Source organism: Eurosta solidaginis, unplaced genomic scaffold (assembly GCF_040869045.1).
Source record: "Eurosta solidaginis isolate ZX-2024a unplaced genomic scaffold, ASM4086904v1 ctg00001481.1, whole genome shotgun sequence".
In the NCBI taxonomy this organism is placed as follows: domain Eukaryota; kingdom Metazoa; phylum Arthropoda; class Insecta; order Diptera; family Tephritidae; genus Eurosta; species Eurosta solidaginis.
This window is the reverse complement of record NW_027137151.1, coordinates 26085-43181: the sequence shown is the minus strand read 5'-3', so window position 1 is coordinate 43181 and position 17097 is coordinate 26085. Positions and strand designations below refer to the sequence as shown.

At 33.2% G+C, this 17097-nt stretch overlaps 3 non-coding genes across 3 annotated transcripts; all 3 read left to right on the top strand.

The window, feature by feature from the left end:
* The first annotated feature begins 3744 nt into the window (after positions 1–3744).
* On the top strand, positions 3745–3863 carry LOC137236230 (5S ribosomal RNA). The gene has a single exon (XR_010948323.1). It is a non-coding gene; the product is annotated as a 5S ribosomal RNA (ribosomal RNA).
* Positions 3864–9186: 5323 nt separating this feature from the next.
* On the top strand, positions 9187–9305 carry LOC137236229 (5S ribosomal RNA). The gene has a single exon (XR_010948322.1). It is a non-coding gene; the product is annotated as a 5S ribosomal RNA (ribosomal RNA).
* A 5120-nt stretch (positions 9306–14425) lies between these two features.
* Positions 14426–14544, top strand: LOC137236228 (5S ribosomal RNA). Its single transcript, XR_010948321.1, has one exon. It is a non-coding gene; the product is annotated as a 5S ribosomal RNA (ribosomal RNA).
* The last annotated feature ends 2553 nt before the right edge of the window (positions 14545–17097 follow it).

Here is a 17097-nt window from a genome sequence, read left to right as displayed (position 1 = left end):
AAAGACGCAAAAAAGACTGGCGCCGTTAAAGCCAAGCCAACCAAGTCGAAATCTGCCACCGCTAAGTCAAAGGCAACAAAAGCAACTGCTACCAAACCAAAAAAGGCTGCGACTAAAAAGCCAGCTGCAAAAAAGGCGTCAGCTAAAAAATAAATATGCTGCGTTTTTTGTGATAATTTACAAGGACACAACATTCATTAAATGTTGAATTATCAATAAGCCCTTTTCAGGGCTACAAAATATACAAACAAAAAGGTCAAAAATGTACGCAATACGTCTGACTACAGCGTTGCTTCGCCATAATAATTAACCGCTCTAGTGTCTGACACTGTAAGTCAGCCCTACCATGCTGACCAATTTTAAAATTGATGTTTCAATTGCAAAACAAAATTAAAAATTTTCATCGACTTAGAAAAATTCATATCTCTTTGTTAATTTATATTTTGTGGCCCTGAAAAGGGCCTTTTTGTTAACATTTTTCACTTTTATACATATTTTCCTCAGTCGCACAAATTACTTGGAGCTTGTGTATTTGGTAACAGCCTTAGTACCCTCACTCACGGCATGCTTAGCCAATTCACCAGGCAACAATAGGCGTACGGCAGTTTGAATTTCGCGACTAGTAATTGTTGAACGTTTATTGTAATGAGCTAAACGTGATGCTTCAGCAGCAATACGTTCAAAAATGTCATTAACAAAACTGTTCATGATACTCATTGCTTTCGACGATATACCAGTATCAGGATGTACTTGTTTCAACACTTTATAAATGTAGATGGCATAACTTTCCTTCCTCTTACGCTTCTTCTTCTTGTCGTTTTTAGTAATATTCTTCTGAGCCTTACCGGCCTTCTTAGCTGCTTTACCACTAGTTTTAGGAGGCATATTTAATTTTCACAAAATCACTTCACTATCACTCACACTTTTTAATAATTTTCTAAGTGTCAAAATGCGCACCTTTAAGTGTATTTTTTCCGACAAACCATTCAACCTGTTCGTAACGATTCGCTAAATATTGCCGGCATTAATTTGAAAACATGCGATTGGGGTTGCTCAATGTACAAACGAAAAAGTATATAAGCGCAGCACAAATTGCGTTTAGGAAATAAAGTGCCCAAGCTATTCAGCTAGTGTGTGTATTTGTGAAAAAGTGTATTAAGTGAAATATATAACAACAATGTCTGGCCGTGGTAAAGGTGGTAAAGTAAAGGGAAAGGCAAAGTCACGTTCAAACCGTGCTGGTCTTCAATTCCCTGTCGGTCGTATTCATCGTTTGTTACGTAAAGGCAATTATGCTGAACGTGTTGGTGCCGGTGCTCCAGTATATTTAGCTGCTGTTATGGAATATTTGGCAGCTGAAGTTCTTGAATTGGCTGGTAATGCTGCACGTGATAATAAAAAAACTAGAATTATTCCACGTCATTTACAATTGGCTATTCGTAACGATGAAGAATTGAATAAACTATTGTCTGGAGTTACCATAGCCCAAGGTGGTGTTTTACCAAATATTCAAGCTGTACTTTTGCCAAAGAAGACCGAAAAGAAAGCATAAGTGATGTAATCGCCGATTTACATATATTCTTAGACGCCAAATTTAAAACCGTCCTTTTCAGGACGACAAAATATATATACAAAGAGATTAATTATATTGTCATATATATGTATTTATCTATTTTAAAACCTATTAAAACACTTTTTGAAAGAAAAATTTAAAAGGTCATAAGTACACTTTTGGAAAATTTATTTTTTTAACGAAATCTGCGTTAACAACTACTTCAATTAATAAAATAGTGTTTGAAAATATTCATAAAAAAGTTGACTTACATCATTTTCCAGAAGAAAAAAAACTGAGCAACATTAAAAAAGTACAGCATGCAAGCTACTACATATTGTATGTATATATGTACATATGTATGTTTGTATGAGCATCTCGACAAAGGCGCAAAAAGTTGTGGCGTGTATTCATACGTACCAAAGGTACAAACACACAACCGTGCATACATACTAATGTATGTGTTTAGCAAATAAATGTGTATATACTCGTGAGTAGGTATACACACCATATTAAGGGTAAAACTACAGTTGCTACTATCAAAATACGAATTTTCATTTTATTATTTTAACAATTAACAGTTGCTTCTGTTATTTTTGATCTTTTTTGTTTAAAAAAATTTGTGGTCCTGAAAAGGACCGTTTATAATATTTATTAAAATATGGAATTAAGCACGTTCACCACGTATACGTCTAGCCAATTGAATATCTTTAGGCATAATTGTGACACGTTTTGCATGAATGGCACACAAATTTGTATCTTCGAACAAACCAACTAAATATGCTTCACTTGCTTCTTGTAATGCCATAACAGCTGAACTCTGGAAACGTAAATCAGTTTTAAAATCTTGAGCAATTTCACGCACTAAACGTTGGAATGGCAATTTACGAATCAACAGTTCGGTACTCTTCTGATAACGACGAATTTCACGCAAAGCGACTGTACCTGGGCGATAACGATGTGGCTTCTTCACTCCACCAGTTGCCGGCGCACTTTTGCGAGCAGCTTTAGTGGCCAATTGTTTACGTGGCGCTTTACCACCAGTCGATTTACGGGCTGTTTGCTTTGTACGAGCCATTTCTCACTTTTATTTTTCACAATTCAAAATAAACACTGATCACTGAACACTTCACTTAATAAACCTAATTTTTATAAATGTGGAAATACATATAATAAAATACACAAAAACGTTTCATTTGTCCATTTTTTTTAGGGTTGCAATATTGTGCGAGTTAAAATGAGATAGAAATATTTATGCCACATAATGGTAGCTCACTCAATGTTGTGGATTTTTGTATAAATAGCAGCTACGTTCGGTAACCAAGCTATTAGTTGTGAAGTGAAGTGATCAAGTGAAGTGTTCTTGTGAAAGCTAAAAAAAGTGCTAAATAGAAAAAATGACTGGTCGTGGCAAAGGTGGAAAAGGATTAGGTAAAGGTGGCGCCAAACGTCATCGCAAAGTTTTACGTGATAACATCCAAGGTATCACAAAGCCAGCTATTCGACGTTTAGCACGTCGTGGTGGCGTAAAACGTATATCTGGTTTAATATATGAAGAAACTCGTGGTGTTTTAAAAGTATTTTTGGAAAATGTTATCCGTGATGCAGTCACTTATACTGAACATGCTAAAAGGAAAACAGTTACGGCTATGGATGTTGTATATGCATTGAAGAGGCAGGGTCGTACATTGTATGGTTTCGGCGGTTAAATTCATTTTTACGGATATATTAACACAAAATAAATATACATTCAAACAAACGGTCCTTTTCAGGACCACAATATTTTTTAACAAAGATTTCAAAATTTCTCTAATACAATACATAACAGAAAGATATGTTATTAAGATGTACATGCATATGTAGTATGTATGAATGTTCGTTTAAACTAAGTAGCATACGTATGTATGCATAATGAAAACTCATGCAAATGAATATACCCCGACACAAGCCAAGCGATATAAATATGTCTATAATAGCAGGCTTATTTTCAAAAATGGCATAAGTTCATTTTTGTAAAAAATAAACTTAATCTGATTTTAGTAGCAAGAGTATCTGAATACACTAAACTATAAAGTATATAACAAAATTTACTTAAATCGACTTATATCATTTAAAAAAAAAGGACAAATTCACAGCTGCGAGTATACACATTAAAGTAGCCATACTTATACCAATTTAGGCAAACAAATTTTGCCAACGACCATACCACGCTGAATACATCGGTTCTCGTCCGATCACCGAAATTAAGCAGCGTCGGGCGCGGTTAGTACTTAGATGGGGGACCGCTTGGGAACACCGCGTGTTGTTGGCATATCCAACTTTTTCTTTTATTTTATGTATATATATGTACATAAATATTTTTTTTATTAAATTGCATTTAATTGAATAAATACTTGGAATACAATTTAATATTTCTATAGATTCAATGGAAAAATTTCATACGCGCGCATACATTTACGTGCATAATAATATTAGTTATAATTTTTTACCATATCAATTATTGATTTAAAGCTTATAAGCATTCATCATATAAATACAAAATGAATCTGCATAGTACAAATTCATACTCATCCACCTATTATAGTACTTAAAATGGACGCTGATGTCCGATTATGTTCAGATATGTATATTATAATCATATTGATAATTAATAAGCATTCAATGAGAATTTTTTTTATTTTTTTTTTGAATGTCATGAAATTTCATTTAATTATACATATAAGTTGTAGACGTCCAATATCAATAATCAATTCAGACTAAAATTCCAAACTTTAGATGCCTTTAAGTGAAGCCATATAGGGTTACTCTAGTGTTGCAATAGAAATATTTAAAAAATTTTTTAAAATAAAATAATGTTGTTAAAACTCAACGAAGATAAGTTTTTTGATTTCTAATTTAACATATTTTATATATCCGAATTAAAATTTTGATTAGTACAAATATATTTTAAGAAATTTCACTTAATTGAGAAAAAATTCGATTTTATCAGTGCAAACTTTTGATTAAAATGCCTGACACTCCGAAAATATGAAATTCATCAATTTAAATGAATTCGTATATTAAACTAACACATTTCAGTTATCTATTTTTACATGAATATTTGCAATAACTTTAATATGTGAATTTTAATTAATTTATTAAGATGAAAAGTTTATCAAATGTAAATGGTACGTAGCACTGAAATGAAAACATTTGTCATCCATCTTTTCGCTGCGCTTCTCAAATTTTAAACAGAGTATCGCATTCTATGCGCTTGTGTAAAAAAGTATAAATAGTGAGTTTGTGCTTTGTGTGCTTAAATTGATAAATATTTTCAAGTGTTAATAAAAGTTTAAATAAAATAATTAAGTGAAAATGTCTGACACAATCGCTGTTGCAAATGTTAGCTCACCAGTAGCTGCTTCTGCTGCTGTTGCTGAGAAGAAAGTTGCTGCTAAAAAAGCAACTAAACCCAAAAAACCATCGGTTGCTCCCACTCATCCACCAACTCAACAAATGGTAGATGCATCGATTAAGAATTTGAAGGAACGTGGTGGCTCATCACTTTTGGCAATTAAGAAATATATTAGTGCAACATATAAATGTGACGCCCAAAAATTGGCACCATTTATTAAGCGCTATTTGAAATCGGCTGTTACTAGTGGAAAATTGATTCAAACCAAAGGAAAGGGGGCATCTGGTTCATTTAAATTATCAGCTGCAGCCACTAAATCAGGTGATGGTAAGTCAAAATCGGTTGATAAATCAAAAGCCAAAAAAGATAGTGCAACATTAAAGAAAAAATCGTCGAGTGGTGTCAAAAAGGCAAGTGGTGAGAAAAAAGTGAAAAAAGCTGTTGCCACTAAGAAAACCGCCGAAAAAAAGAAAAGTGAGAAATCTAAGGCTAAAGACGCAAAAAAGACTGGCGCCGTTAAAGCCAAGCCAACCAAGTCGAAATCTGCCACCGCTAAGTCAAAGGCAACAAAAGCAAAAGCAACTGCTACCAAACCAAAAAAGGCTGCGACTAAAAAGCCAGCTGCAAAAAAGGCGTCAGCTAAAAAATAAATATGCTGCGTTTTTTGTGATAATTTACAAGGACACAACATTCATTAAATGTTGAATTATCAATAAGCCCTTTTCAGGGCTACAAAATATACAAACAAAAAGGTCAAAAATGTACGCAATACGTCTGACTACAGCGTTGCTTCGCCATAATAATTAACCGCTCTAGTGTCTGACACTGTAAGTCAACCCTACCATGCTGACCAATTTTAAAATTGATGATTCAATTGCAAAACAAAATTAAAAATTTTCATCGACTTAGAAAAATTCATATCTCTTTGTTAATTTATATTTTGTGGCCCTGAAAAGGGCCTTTTTGTTAACATTTTTCACTTTTATACATATTTTCCTCAGTCGCACAAATTACTTGGAGCTTGTGTATTTGGTAACAGCCTTAGTACCCTCACTCACGGCATGCTTAGCCAATTCACCAGGCAACAATAGGCGTACGGCAGTTTGAATTTCGCGACTAGTAATTGTTGAACGTTTATTGTAATGAGCTAAACGTGATGCTTCAGCAGCAATACGTTCAAAAATGTCATTAACAAAACTGTTCATGATACTCATTGCTTTCGACGATATACCAGTATCAGGATGTACTTGTTTCAACACTTTATAAATGTAGATGGCATAACTTTCCTTCCTCTTACGCTTCTTCTTCTTGTCGTTTTTAGTAATATTCTTCTGAGCCTTACCGGCCTTCTTAGCTGCTTTACCACTAGTTTTAGGAGGCATATTTAATTTTCACAAAATCACTTCACTATCACTCACACTTTTTAATAATTTTCTAAGTGTCAAAATGCGCACCTTTAAGTGTATTTTTTCCGACAAACCATTCAACCTGTTCGTAACGATTCGCTAAATATTGCCGGCATTAATTTGAAAACATGCGATTGGGGTTGCTCAATGTACAAACGAAAAAGTATATAAGCGCAGCACAAATTGCGTTTAGGAAATAAAGTGCCCAAGCTATTCAGCTAGTGTGTGTATTTGTGAAAAAGTGTATTAAGTGAAATATATAACAACAATGTCTGGCCGTGGTAAAGGTGGTAAAGTAAAGGGAAAGGCAAAGTCACGTTCAAACCGTGCTGGTCTTCAATTCCCTGTCGGTCGTATTCATCGTTTGTTACGTAAAGGCAATTATGCTGAACGTGTTGGTGCCGGTGCTCCAGTATATTTAGCTGCTGTTATGGAATATTTGGCAGCTGAAGTTCTTGAATTGGCTGGTAATGCTGCACGTGATAATAAAAAAACTAGAATTATTCCACGTCATTTACAATTGGCTATTCGTAACGATGAAGAATTGAATAAACTATTGTCTGGAGTTACCATAGCTCAAGGTGGTGTTTTACCAAATATTCAAGCTATACTTTTGCCAAAGAAGACCGAAAAGAAAGCATAAGTGATGTAATCGCCGATTTACATATATTCTTAGACGCCAAATTTAAAACCGTCCTTTTCAGGACGACAAAATATATATACAAAGAGATTAATTATATTGTCATATATATGTATTTATCTATTTTAAAACCTATTAAAACACTTTTTGAAAGAAAAATTTAAAAGGTCATAAGTACACTTTTGGAAAATTTATTTTTTTAACGAAATCTGCGTTAACAACTACTTCAATTAATAAAATAGTGTTTGAAAATATTCATAAAAAAGTTGACTTACATCATTTTCCAGAAGAAAAAAAACTGAGCAACATTAAAAAAGTACAGCATGCAAGCTACTACATATTGTATGTATATATGTACATATGTATGTTTGTATGAGCATCTCGACAAAGGCGCAAAAAGTTGTGGCGTGTATTCATACGTACCAAAGGTACAAACACACAACCGTGCATACATACTAATGTATGTGTTTAGCAAATAAATGTGTATATACTCGTGAGTAGGTATACACACCATATTAAGGGTAAAACTACAGTTGCTACTATCAAAATACGAATTTTCATTTTATTATTTTAACAATTAACAGTTGCTTCAGTTATTTTTGATCTTTTTTGTTTAAAAAAATTTGTGGTCCTGAAAAGGACCGTTTATAATATTTATTAAAATATGGAATTAAGCACGTTCACCACGTATACGTCTAGCCAATTGAATATCTTTTGGCATAATTGTGACACGTTTTGCATGAATGGCACACAAATTTGTATCTTCGAACAAACCAACTAAATATGCTTCACTTGCTTCTTGTAATGCCATAACAGCTGAACTCTGGAAACGTAAATCAGTTTTAAAATCTTGAGCAATTTCACGCACTAAACGTTGGAATGGCAATTTACGAATCAACAGTTCGGTACTCTTCTGATAACGACGAATTTCACGCAAAGCGACTGTACCTGGGCGATAACGATGTGGCTTCTTCACTCCACCAGTTGCCGGCGCACTTTTGCGAGCAGCTTTAGTGGCCAATTGTTTACGTGGCGCTTTACCACCAGTCGATTTACGGGCTGTTTGCTTTGTACGAGCCATTTCTCACTTTTATTTTTCACAATTCAAAATAAACACTGATCACTGAACACTTCACTTAATAAACCTAATTTTTATAAATGTGGAAATACATATAATAAAATACACAAAAACGTTTCATTTGTCCATTTTTTTTAGGGTTGCAATATTGTGCGAGTTAAAATGAGATAGAAATATTTATGCCACATAATGGTAGCTCACTCAATGTTGTGGATTTTTGTATAAATAGCAGCTACGTTCGGTAACCAAGCTATTAGTTGTGAAGTGAAGTGATCAAGTGAAGTGTTCTTGTGAAAGCTAAAAAAAGTGCTAAATAGAAAAAATGACTGGTCGTGGCAAAGGTGGAAAAGGATTAGGTAAAGGTGGCGCCAAACGTCATCGCAAAGTTTTACGTGATAACATCCAAGGTATCACAAAGCCAGCTATTCGACGTTTAGCACGTCGTGGTGGCGTAAAACGTATATCTGGTTTAATATATGAAGAAACTCGTGGTGTTTTAAAAGTATTTTTGGAAAATGTTATCCGTGATGCAGTCACTTATACTGAACATGCTAAAAGGAAAACAGTTACGGCTATGGATGTTGTATATGCATTGAAGAGGCAGGGTCGTACATTGTATGGTTTCGGCGGTTAAATTCATTTTTACGGATATATTAACACAAAATAAATATACATTCAAACAAACGGTCCTTTTCAGGACCACAATATTTTTTAACAAAGATTTCAAAATTTCTCTAATACAATACATAACAGAAAGATATGTTATTAAGATGTACATGCATATGTAGTATGTATGAATGTTCGTTTAAACTAAGTAGCATACGTATGTATGCATAATGAAAACTCATGCAAATGAATATACCCCGACACAAGCCAAGCGATATAAATATGTCTATAATAGCAGGCTTATTTTCAAAAATGGCATAAGTTCATTTTTGTAAAAAATAAACTTAATCTGATTTTAGTAGCAAGAGTATCTGAATACACTAAACTATAAAGTATATAACAAAATTTACTTAAATCGACTTATATCATTTAAAAAAAAGGACAAATTCACAGCTGCGAGTATACACATTAAAGTAGCCATACTTATACCAATTTAGGCAAACAAATTTTGCCAACGACCATACCACGCTGAATACATCGGTTCTCGTCCGATCACCGAAATTAAGCAGCGTCGGGCGCGGTTAGTACTTAGATGGGGGACCGCTTGGGAACACCGCGTGTTGTTGGCATATCCAACTTTTTCTTTTATTTTATGTATATATATGTACATAAATATTTTTTTTATTAAATTGCATTTAATTGAATAAATACTTGGAATACAATTTAATATTTCTATAGATTCAATGGAAAAATTTCATACGCGCGCATACATTTACGTGCATAATAATATTAGTTATAATTTTTTACCATATCAATTATTGATTTAAAGCTTATAAGCATTCATCATATAAATACAAAATGAATCTGCATAGTACAAATTCATACTCATCCACCTATTATAGTACTTAAAATGGACGCTGATGTCCGATTATGTTCAGATATGTATATTATAATCATATTGATAATTAATAAGCATTCAATGAGAATTTTTTTTATTTTTTTTTTTGAATGTCATGAAATTTCATTTAATTATACATATAAGTTGTAGACGTCCAATATCAATAATCAATTCAGACTAAAATTCCAAACTTTAGATGCCTTTAAGTGAAGCCATATAGGGTTACTCTAGTGTTGCAATAGAAATATTTAAAAAAATTTTTAAAATAAAATAATGTTGTTAAAACTCAACGAAGATAAGTTTTTTGATTTCTAATTTAACATATTTTATATATCCGAATTAAAATTTTGATTAGTACAAATATATTTTAAGAAAATTCACTTAATTGAGAAAAAATTCGATTTTATCAGTGCAAACTTTTGATTAAAATGCCTGACACTCCGAAAATATGAAATTCATCAATTTAAATGAATTCGTATATTAAACTAACACATTTCAGTTATCTATTTTTACATGAATATTTGCAATAACTTTAATATGTGAATTTTAATTAATTTATTAAGATGAAAAGTTTATCAAATGTAAATGGTACGTAGCACTGAAATGAAAACATTTGTCATCCATCTTTTCGCTGCGCTTCTCAAATTTTAAACAGAGTATCGCATTCTATGCGCTTGTGTAAAAAAGTATAAATAGTGAGTTTGTGCTTTGTGTGCTTAAATTGATAAATATTTTCAAGTGTTAATAAAAGTTTAAATAAAATAATTAAGTGAAAATGTCTGACACAATCGCTGTTGCAAATGTTAGCTCACCAGTAGCTGCTTCTGCTGCTGTTGCTGAGAAGAAAGTTGCTGCTAAAAAAGCAACTAAACCCAAAAAACCATCGGTTGCTCCCACTCATCCACCAACTCAACAAATGGTAGATGCATCGATTAAGAATTTGAAGGAACGTGGTGGCTCATCACTTTTGGCAATTAAGAAATATATTAGTGCAACATATAAATGTGACGCCCAAAAATTGGCACCATTTATTAAGCGCTATTTGAAATCGGCTGTTACTAGTGGAAAATTGATTCAAACCAAAGGAAAGGGGGCATCTGGTTCATTTAAATTATCAGCTGCAGCCACTAAATCAGGTGATGGTAAGTCAAAATCGGTTGATAAATCAAAAGCCAAAAAAGATAGTGCAACATTAAAGAAAAAATCGTCGAGTGGTGTCAAAAAGGCAAGTGGTGAGAAAAAAGTGAAAAAAGCTGTTGCCACTAAGAAAACCGCCGAAAAAAAGAAAAGTGAGAAATCTAAGGCTAAAGACGCAAAAAAGACTGGCGCCGTTAAAGCCAAGCCAACCAAGTCGAAATCTGCCACCGCTAAGTCAAAGGCAACAAAAGCAAAAGCAACTGCTACCAAACCAAAAAAGGCTGCGACTAAAAAGCCAGCTGCAAAAAAGGCGTCAGCTAAAAAATAAATATGCTGCGTTTTTTGTGATAATTTACAAGGACACAACATTCATTAAATGTTGAATTATCAATAAGCCCTTTTCAGGGCTACAAAATATACAAACAAAAAGGTCAAAAATGTACGCAATACGTCTGACTACAGCGTTGCTTCGCCATAATAATTAACCGCTCTAGTGTCTGACACTGTAAGTCAACCCTACCATGCTGACCAATTTTAAAATTGATGATTCAATTGCAAAACAAAATTAAAAATTTTCATCGACTTAGAAAAATTCATATCTCTTTGTTAATTTATATTTTGTGGCCCTGAAAAGGGCCTTTTTGTTAACATTTTTCACTTTTATACATATTTTCCTCAGTCGCACAAATTACTTGGAGCTTGTGTATTTGGTAACAGCCTTAGTACCCTCACTCACGGCATGCTTAGCCAATTCACCAGGCAACAATAGGCGTACGGCAGTTTGAATTTCGCGACTAGTAATTGTTGAACGTTTATTGTAATGAGCTAAACGTGATGCTTCAGCAGCAATACGTTCAAAAATGTCATTAACAAAACTGTTCATGATACTCATTGCTTTCGACGATATACCAGTATCAGGATGTACTTGTTTCAACACTTTTTTTCCGACAAACCATTCAACCTGTTCGTAACGATTCGCTAAATATTGCCGGCATTAATTTGAAAACATGCGATTGGGGTTGCTCAATGTACAAACGAAAAAGTATATAAGCGCAGCACAAATTGCGTTTAGGAAATAAAGTGCCCAAGCTATTCAGCTAGTGTGTGTATTTGTGAAAAAGTGTATTAAGTGAAATATATAACAACAATGTCTGGCCGTGGTAAAGGTGGTAAAGTAAAGGGAAAGGCAAAGTCACGTTCAAACCGTGCTGGTCTTCAATTCCCTGTCGGTCGTATTCATCGTTTGTTACGTAAAGGCAATTATGCTGAACGTGTTGGTGCCGGTGCTCCAGTATATTTAGCTGCTGTTATGGAATATTTGGCAGCTGAAGTTCTTGAATTGGCTGGTAATGCTGCACGTGATAATAAAAAAACTAGAATTATTCCACGTCATTTACAATTGGCTATTCGTAACGATGAAGAATTGAATAAACTATTGTCTGGAGTTACCATAGCTCAAGGTGGTGTTTTACCAAATATTCAAGCTGTACTTTTGCCAAAGAAGACCGAAAAGAAAGCATAAGTGATGTAATCGCCGATTTACATATATTCTTAGACGCCAAATTTAAAACCGTCCTTTTCAGGACGACAAAATATATATACAAAGAGATTAATTATATTGTCATATATATGTATTTATCTATTTTAAAACCTATTAAAACACTTTTTGAAAGAAAAATTTAAAAGGTCATAAGTACACTTTTGGAAAATTTATTTTTTTAACGAAATCTGCGTTAACAACTACTTCAATTAATAAAATAGTGTTTGAAAATATTCATAAAAAAGTTGACTTACATCATTTTCCAGAAGAAAAAAAACTGAGCAACATTAAAAAAGTACAGCATGCAAGCTACTACATATTGTATGTATATATGTACATATGTATGTTTGTATGAGCATCTCGACAAAGGCGCAAAAAGTTGTGGCGTGTATTCATACGTACCAAAGGTACAAACACACAACCGTGCATACATACTAATGTATGTGTTTAGCAAATAAATGTGTATATACTCGTGAGTAGGTATACACACCATATTAAGGGTAAAACTACAGTTGCTACTATCAAAATACGAATTTTCATTTTATTATTTTAACAATTAACAGTTGCTTCAGTTATTTTTGATCTTTTTTGTTTAAAAAAATTTGTGGTCCTGAAAAGGACCGTTTATAATATTTATTAAAATATGGAATTAAGCACGTTCACCACGTATACGTCTAGCCAATTGAATATCTTTTGGCATAATTGTGACACGTTTTGCATGAATGGCACACAAATTTGTATCTTCGAACAAACCAACTAAATATGCTTCACTTGCTTCTTGTAATGCCATAACAGCTGAACTCTGGAAACGTAAATCAGTTTTAAAATCTTGAGCAATTTCACGCACTAAACGTTGGAATGGCAATTTACGAATCAACAGTTCGGTACTCTTCTGATAACGACGAATTTCACGCAAAGCGACTGTACCTGGGCGATAACGATGTGGCTTCTTCACTCCACCAGTTGCCGGCGCACTTTTGCGAGCAGCTTTAGTGGCCAATTGTTTACGTGGCGCTTTACCACCAGTCGATTTACGGGCTGTTTGCTTTGTACGAGCCATTTCTCACTTTTATTTTTTACAATTCAAAATAAACACTGATCACTGAACACTTCACTTAATAAACCTAATTTTTATAAATGTGGAAATACATATAATAAAATACACAAAAACGTTTCATTTGTACATTTTTTTTAGGGTTGCAATATTGTGCGAGTTAAAATGAGATAGAAATATTTATGCCACATAATGGTAGCTCACTCAATGTTGTGGATTTTTGTATAAATAGCAGCTACGTTCGGTAACCAAGCTATTAGTTGTGAAGTGAAGTGATCAAGTGAAGTGTTCTTGTGAAAGCTAAAAAAAGTGCTAAATAGAAAAAATGACTGGTCGTGGCAAAGGTGGAAAAGGATTAGGTAAAGGTGGCGCCAAACGTCATCGCAAAGTTTTACGTGATAACATCCAAGGTATCACAAAGCCAGCTATTCGACGTTTAGCACGTCGTGGTGGCGTAAAACGTATATCTGGTTTAATATATGAAGAAACTCGTGGTGTTTTAAAAGTATTTTTGGAAAATGTTATCCGTGATGCAGTCACTTATACTGAACATGCTAAAAGGAAAACAGTTACGGCTATGGATGTTGTATATGCATTGAAGAGGCAGGGTCGTACATTGTATGGTTTCGGCGGTTAAATTCATTTTTACGGATATATTAACACAAAATAAATATACATTCAAACAAACGGTCCTTTTCAGGACCACAATATTTTTTAACAAAGATTTCAAAATTTCTCTAATACAATACATAACAGAAAGATATGTTATTAAGATGTACATGCATATGTAGTATGTATGAATGTTCGTTTAAACTAAGTAGCATACGTATGTATGCATAATGAAAACTCATGCAAATGAATATACCCCGACACAAGCCAAGCGATATAAATATGTCTATAATAGCAGGCTTATTTTCAAAAATGGCATAAGTTCATTTTTGTAAAAAATAAACTTAATCTGATTTTAGTAGCAAGAGTATCTGAATACACTAAACTATAAAGTATATAACAAAATTTACTTAAATCGACTTATATCATTTAAAAAAAAAGGACAAATTCACAGCTGCGAGTATACACATTAAAGTAGCCATACTTATACCAATTTAGGCAAACAAATTTTGCCAACGACCATACCACGCTGAATACATCGGTTCTCGTCCGATCACCGAAATTAAGCAGCGTCGGGCGCGGTTAGTACTTAGATGGGGGACCGCTTGGGAACACCGCGTGTTGTTGGCATATCCAACTTTTTCTTTTATTTTATGTATATATATGTACATAAATATTTTTTTTATTAAATTGCATTTAATTGAATAAATACTTGGAATACAATTTAATATTTCTATAGATTCAATGGAAAAATTTCATACGCGCGCATACATTTACGTGCATAATAATATTAGTTATAATTTTTTACCATATCAATTATTGATTTAAAGCTTATAAGCATTCATCATATAAATACAAAATGAATCTGCATAGTACAAATTCATACTCATCCACCTATTATAGTACTTAAAATGGACGCTGATGTCCGATTATGTTCAGATATGTATATTATAATCATATTGATAATTAATAAGCATTCAATGAGAATTTTTTTTTATTTTTTTTTTGAATGTCATGAAATTTCATTTAATTATACATATAAGTTGTAGACGTCCAATATCAATAATCAATTCAGACTAAAATTCCAAACTTTAGATGCCTTTAAGTGAAGCCATATAGGGTTACTCTAGTGTTGCAATAGAAATATTTAAAAAAATTTTTAAAATAAAATAATGTTGTTAAAACTCAACGAAGATAAGTTTTTTGATTTCTAATTTAACATATTTTATATATCCGAATTAAAATTTTGATTAGTACAAATATATTTTAAGAAAATTCACTTAATTGAGAAAAAATTCGATTTTATCAGTGCAAACTTTTGATTAAAATGCCTGACACTCCGAAAATATGAAATTCATCAATTTAAATGAATTCGTATATTAAACTAACACATTTCAGTTATCTATTTTTACATGAATATTTGCAATAACTTTAATATGTGAATTTTAATTAATTTATTAAGATGAAAAGTTTATCAAATGTAAATGGTACGTAGCACTGAAATGAAAACATTTGTCATCCATCTTTTCGCTGCGCTTCTCAAATTTTAAACAGAGTATCGCATTCTATGCGCTTGTGTAAAAAAGTATAAATAGTGAGTTTGTGCTTTGTGTGCTTAAATTGATAAATATTTTCAAGTGTTAATAAAAGTTTAAATAAAATAATTAAGTGAAAATGTCTGACACAATCGCTGTTGCAAATGTTAGCTCACCAGTAGCTGCTTCTGCTGCTGTTGCTGAGAAGAAAGTTGCTGCTAAAAAAGCAACTAAACCCAAAAAACCATCGGTTGCTCCCACTCATCCACCAACTCAACAAATGGTAGATGCATCGATTAAGAATTTGAAGGAACGTGGTGGCTCATCACTTTTGGCAATTAAGAAATATATTAGTGCAACATATAAATGTGACGCCCAAAAATTGGCACCATTTATTAAGCGCTATTTGAAATCGGCTGTTACTAGTGGAAAATTGATTCAAACCAAAGGAAAGGGGGCATCTGGTTCATTTAAATTATCAGCTGCAGCCACTAAATCAGGTGATGGTAAGTCAAAATCGGTTGATAAATCAAAAGCCAAAAAAGATAGTGCAACATTAAAGAAAAAATCGTCGAGTGGTGTCAAAAAGGCAAGTGGTGAGAAAAAAGTGAAAAAAGCTGTTGCCACTAAGAAAACCGCCGAAAAAAAGAAAAGTGAGAAATCTAAGGCTAAAGACGCAAAAAAGACTGGCGCCGTTAAAGCCAAGCCAACCAAGTCGAAATCTGCCACCGCTAAGTCAAAGGCAACAAAAGCAAAAGCAACTGCTACCAAACCAAAAAAGGCTGCGACTAAAAAGCCAGCTGCAAAAAAGGCGTCAGCTAAAAAATAAATATGCTGCGTTTTTTGTGATAATTTACAAGGACACAACATTCATTAAATGTTGAATTATCAATAAGCCCTTTTCAGGGCTACAAAATATACAAACAAAAAGGTCAAAAATGTACGCAATACGTCTGACTACAGCGTTGCTTCGCCATAATAATTAACCGCTCTAGTGTCTGACACTGTAAGTCAACCCTACCATGCTGACCAATTTTAAAATTGATGATTCAATTGCAAAACAAAATTAAAAATTTTCATCGACTTAGAAAAATTCATATCTCTTTGTTAATTTATATTTTGTGGCCCTGAAAAGGGCCTTTTTGTTAACATTTTTCACTTTTATACATATTTTCCTCAGTCGCACAAATTACTTGGAGCTTGTGTATTTGGTAACAGCCTTAGTACCCTCACTCACGGCATGCTTAGCCAATTCACCAGGCAACAATAGGCGTACGGCAGTTTGAATTTCGCGACTAGTAATTGTTGAACGTTTATTGTAATGAGCTAAACGTGATGCTTCAGCAGCAATACGTTCAAAAATGTCATTAACAAAACTGTTCATGATACTCATTGCTTTCGACGATATACCAGTATCAGGATGTACTTGTTTCAACACTTTTTTTCCGACAAACCATTCAACCTGTTCGTAACGATTCGCTAAATATTGCCGGCATTAATTTGAAAACATGCGATTGGGGTTGCTCAATGTACAAACGAAAAAGTATATAAGCGCAGCACAAATTGCGTTTAGGAAATAAAGTGCCCAAGCTATTCAGCTAGTGTGTGTATTTGTGAAAAAGTGTATTAAGTGAAATATATAACAACA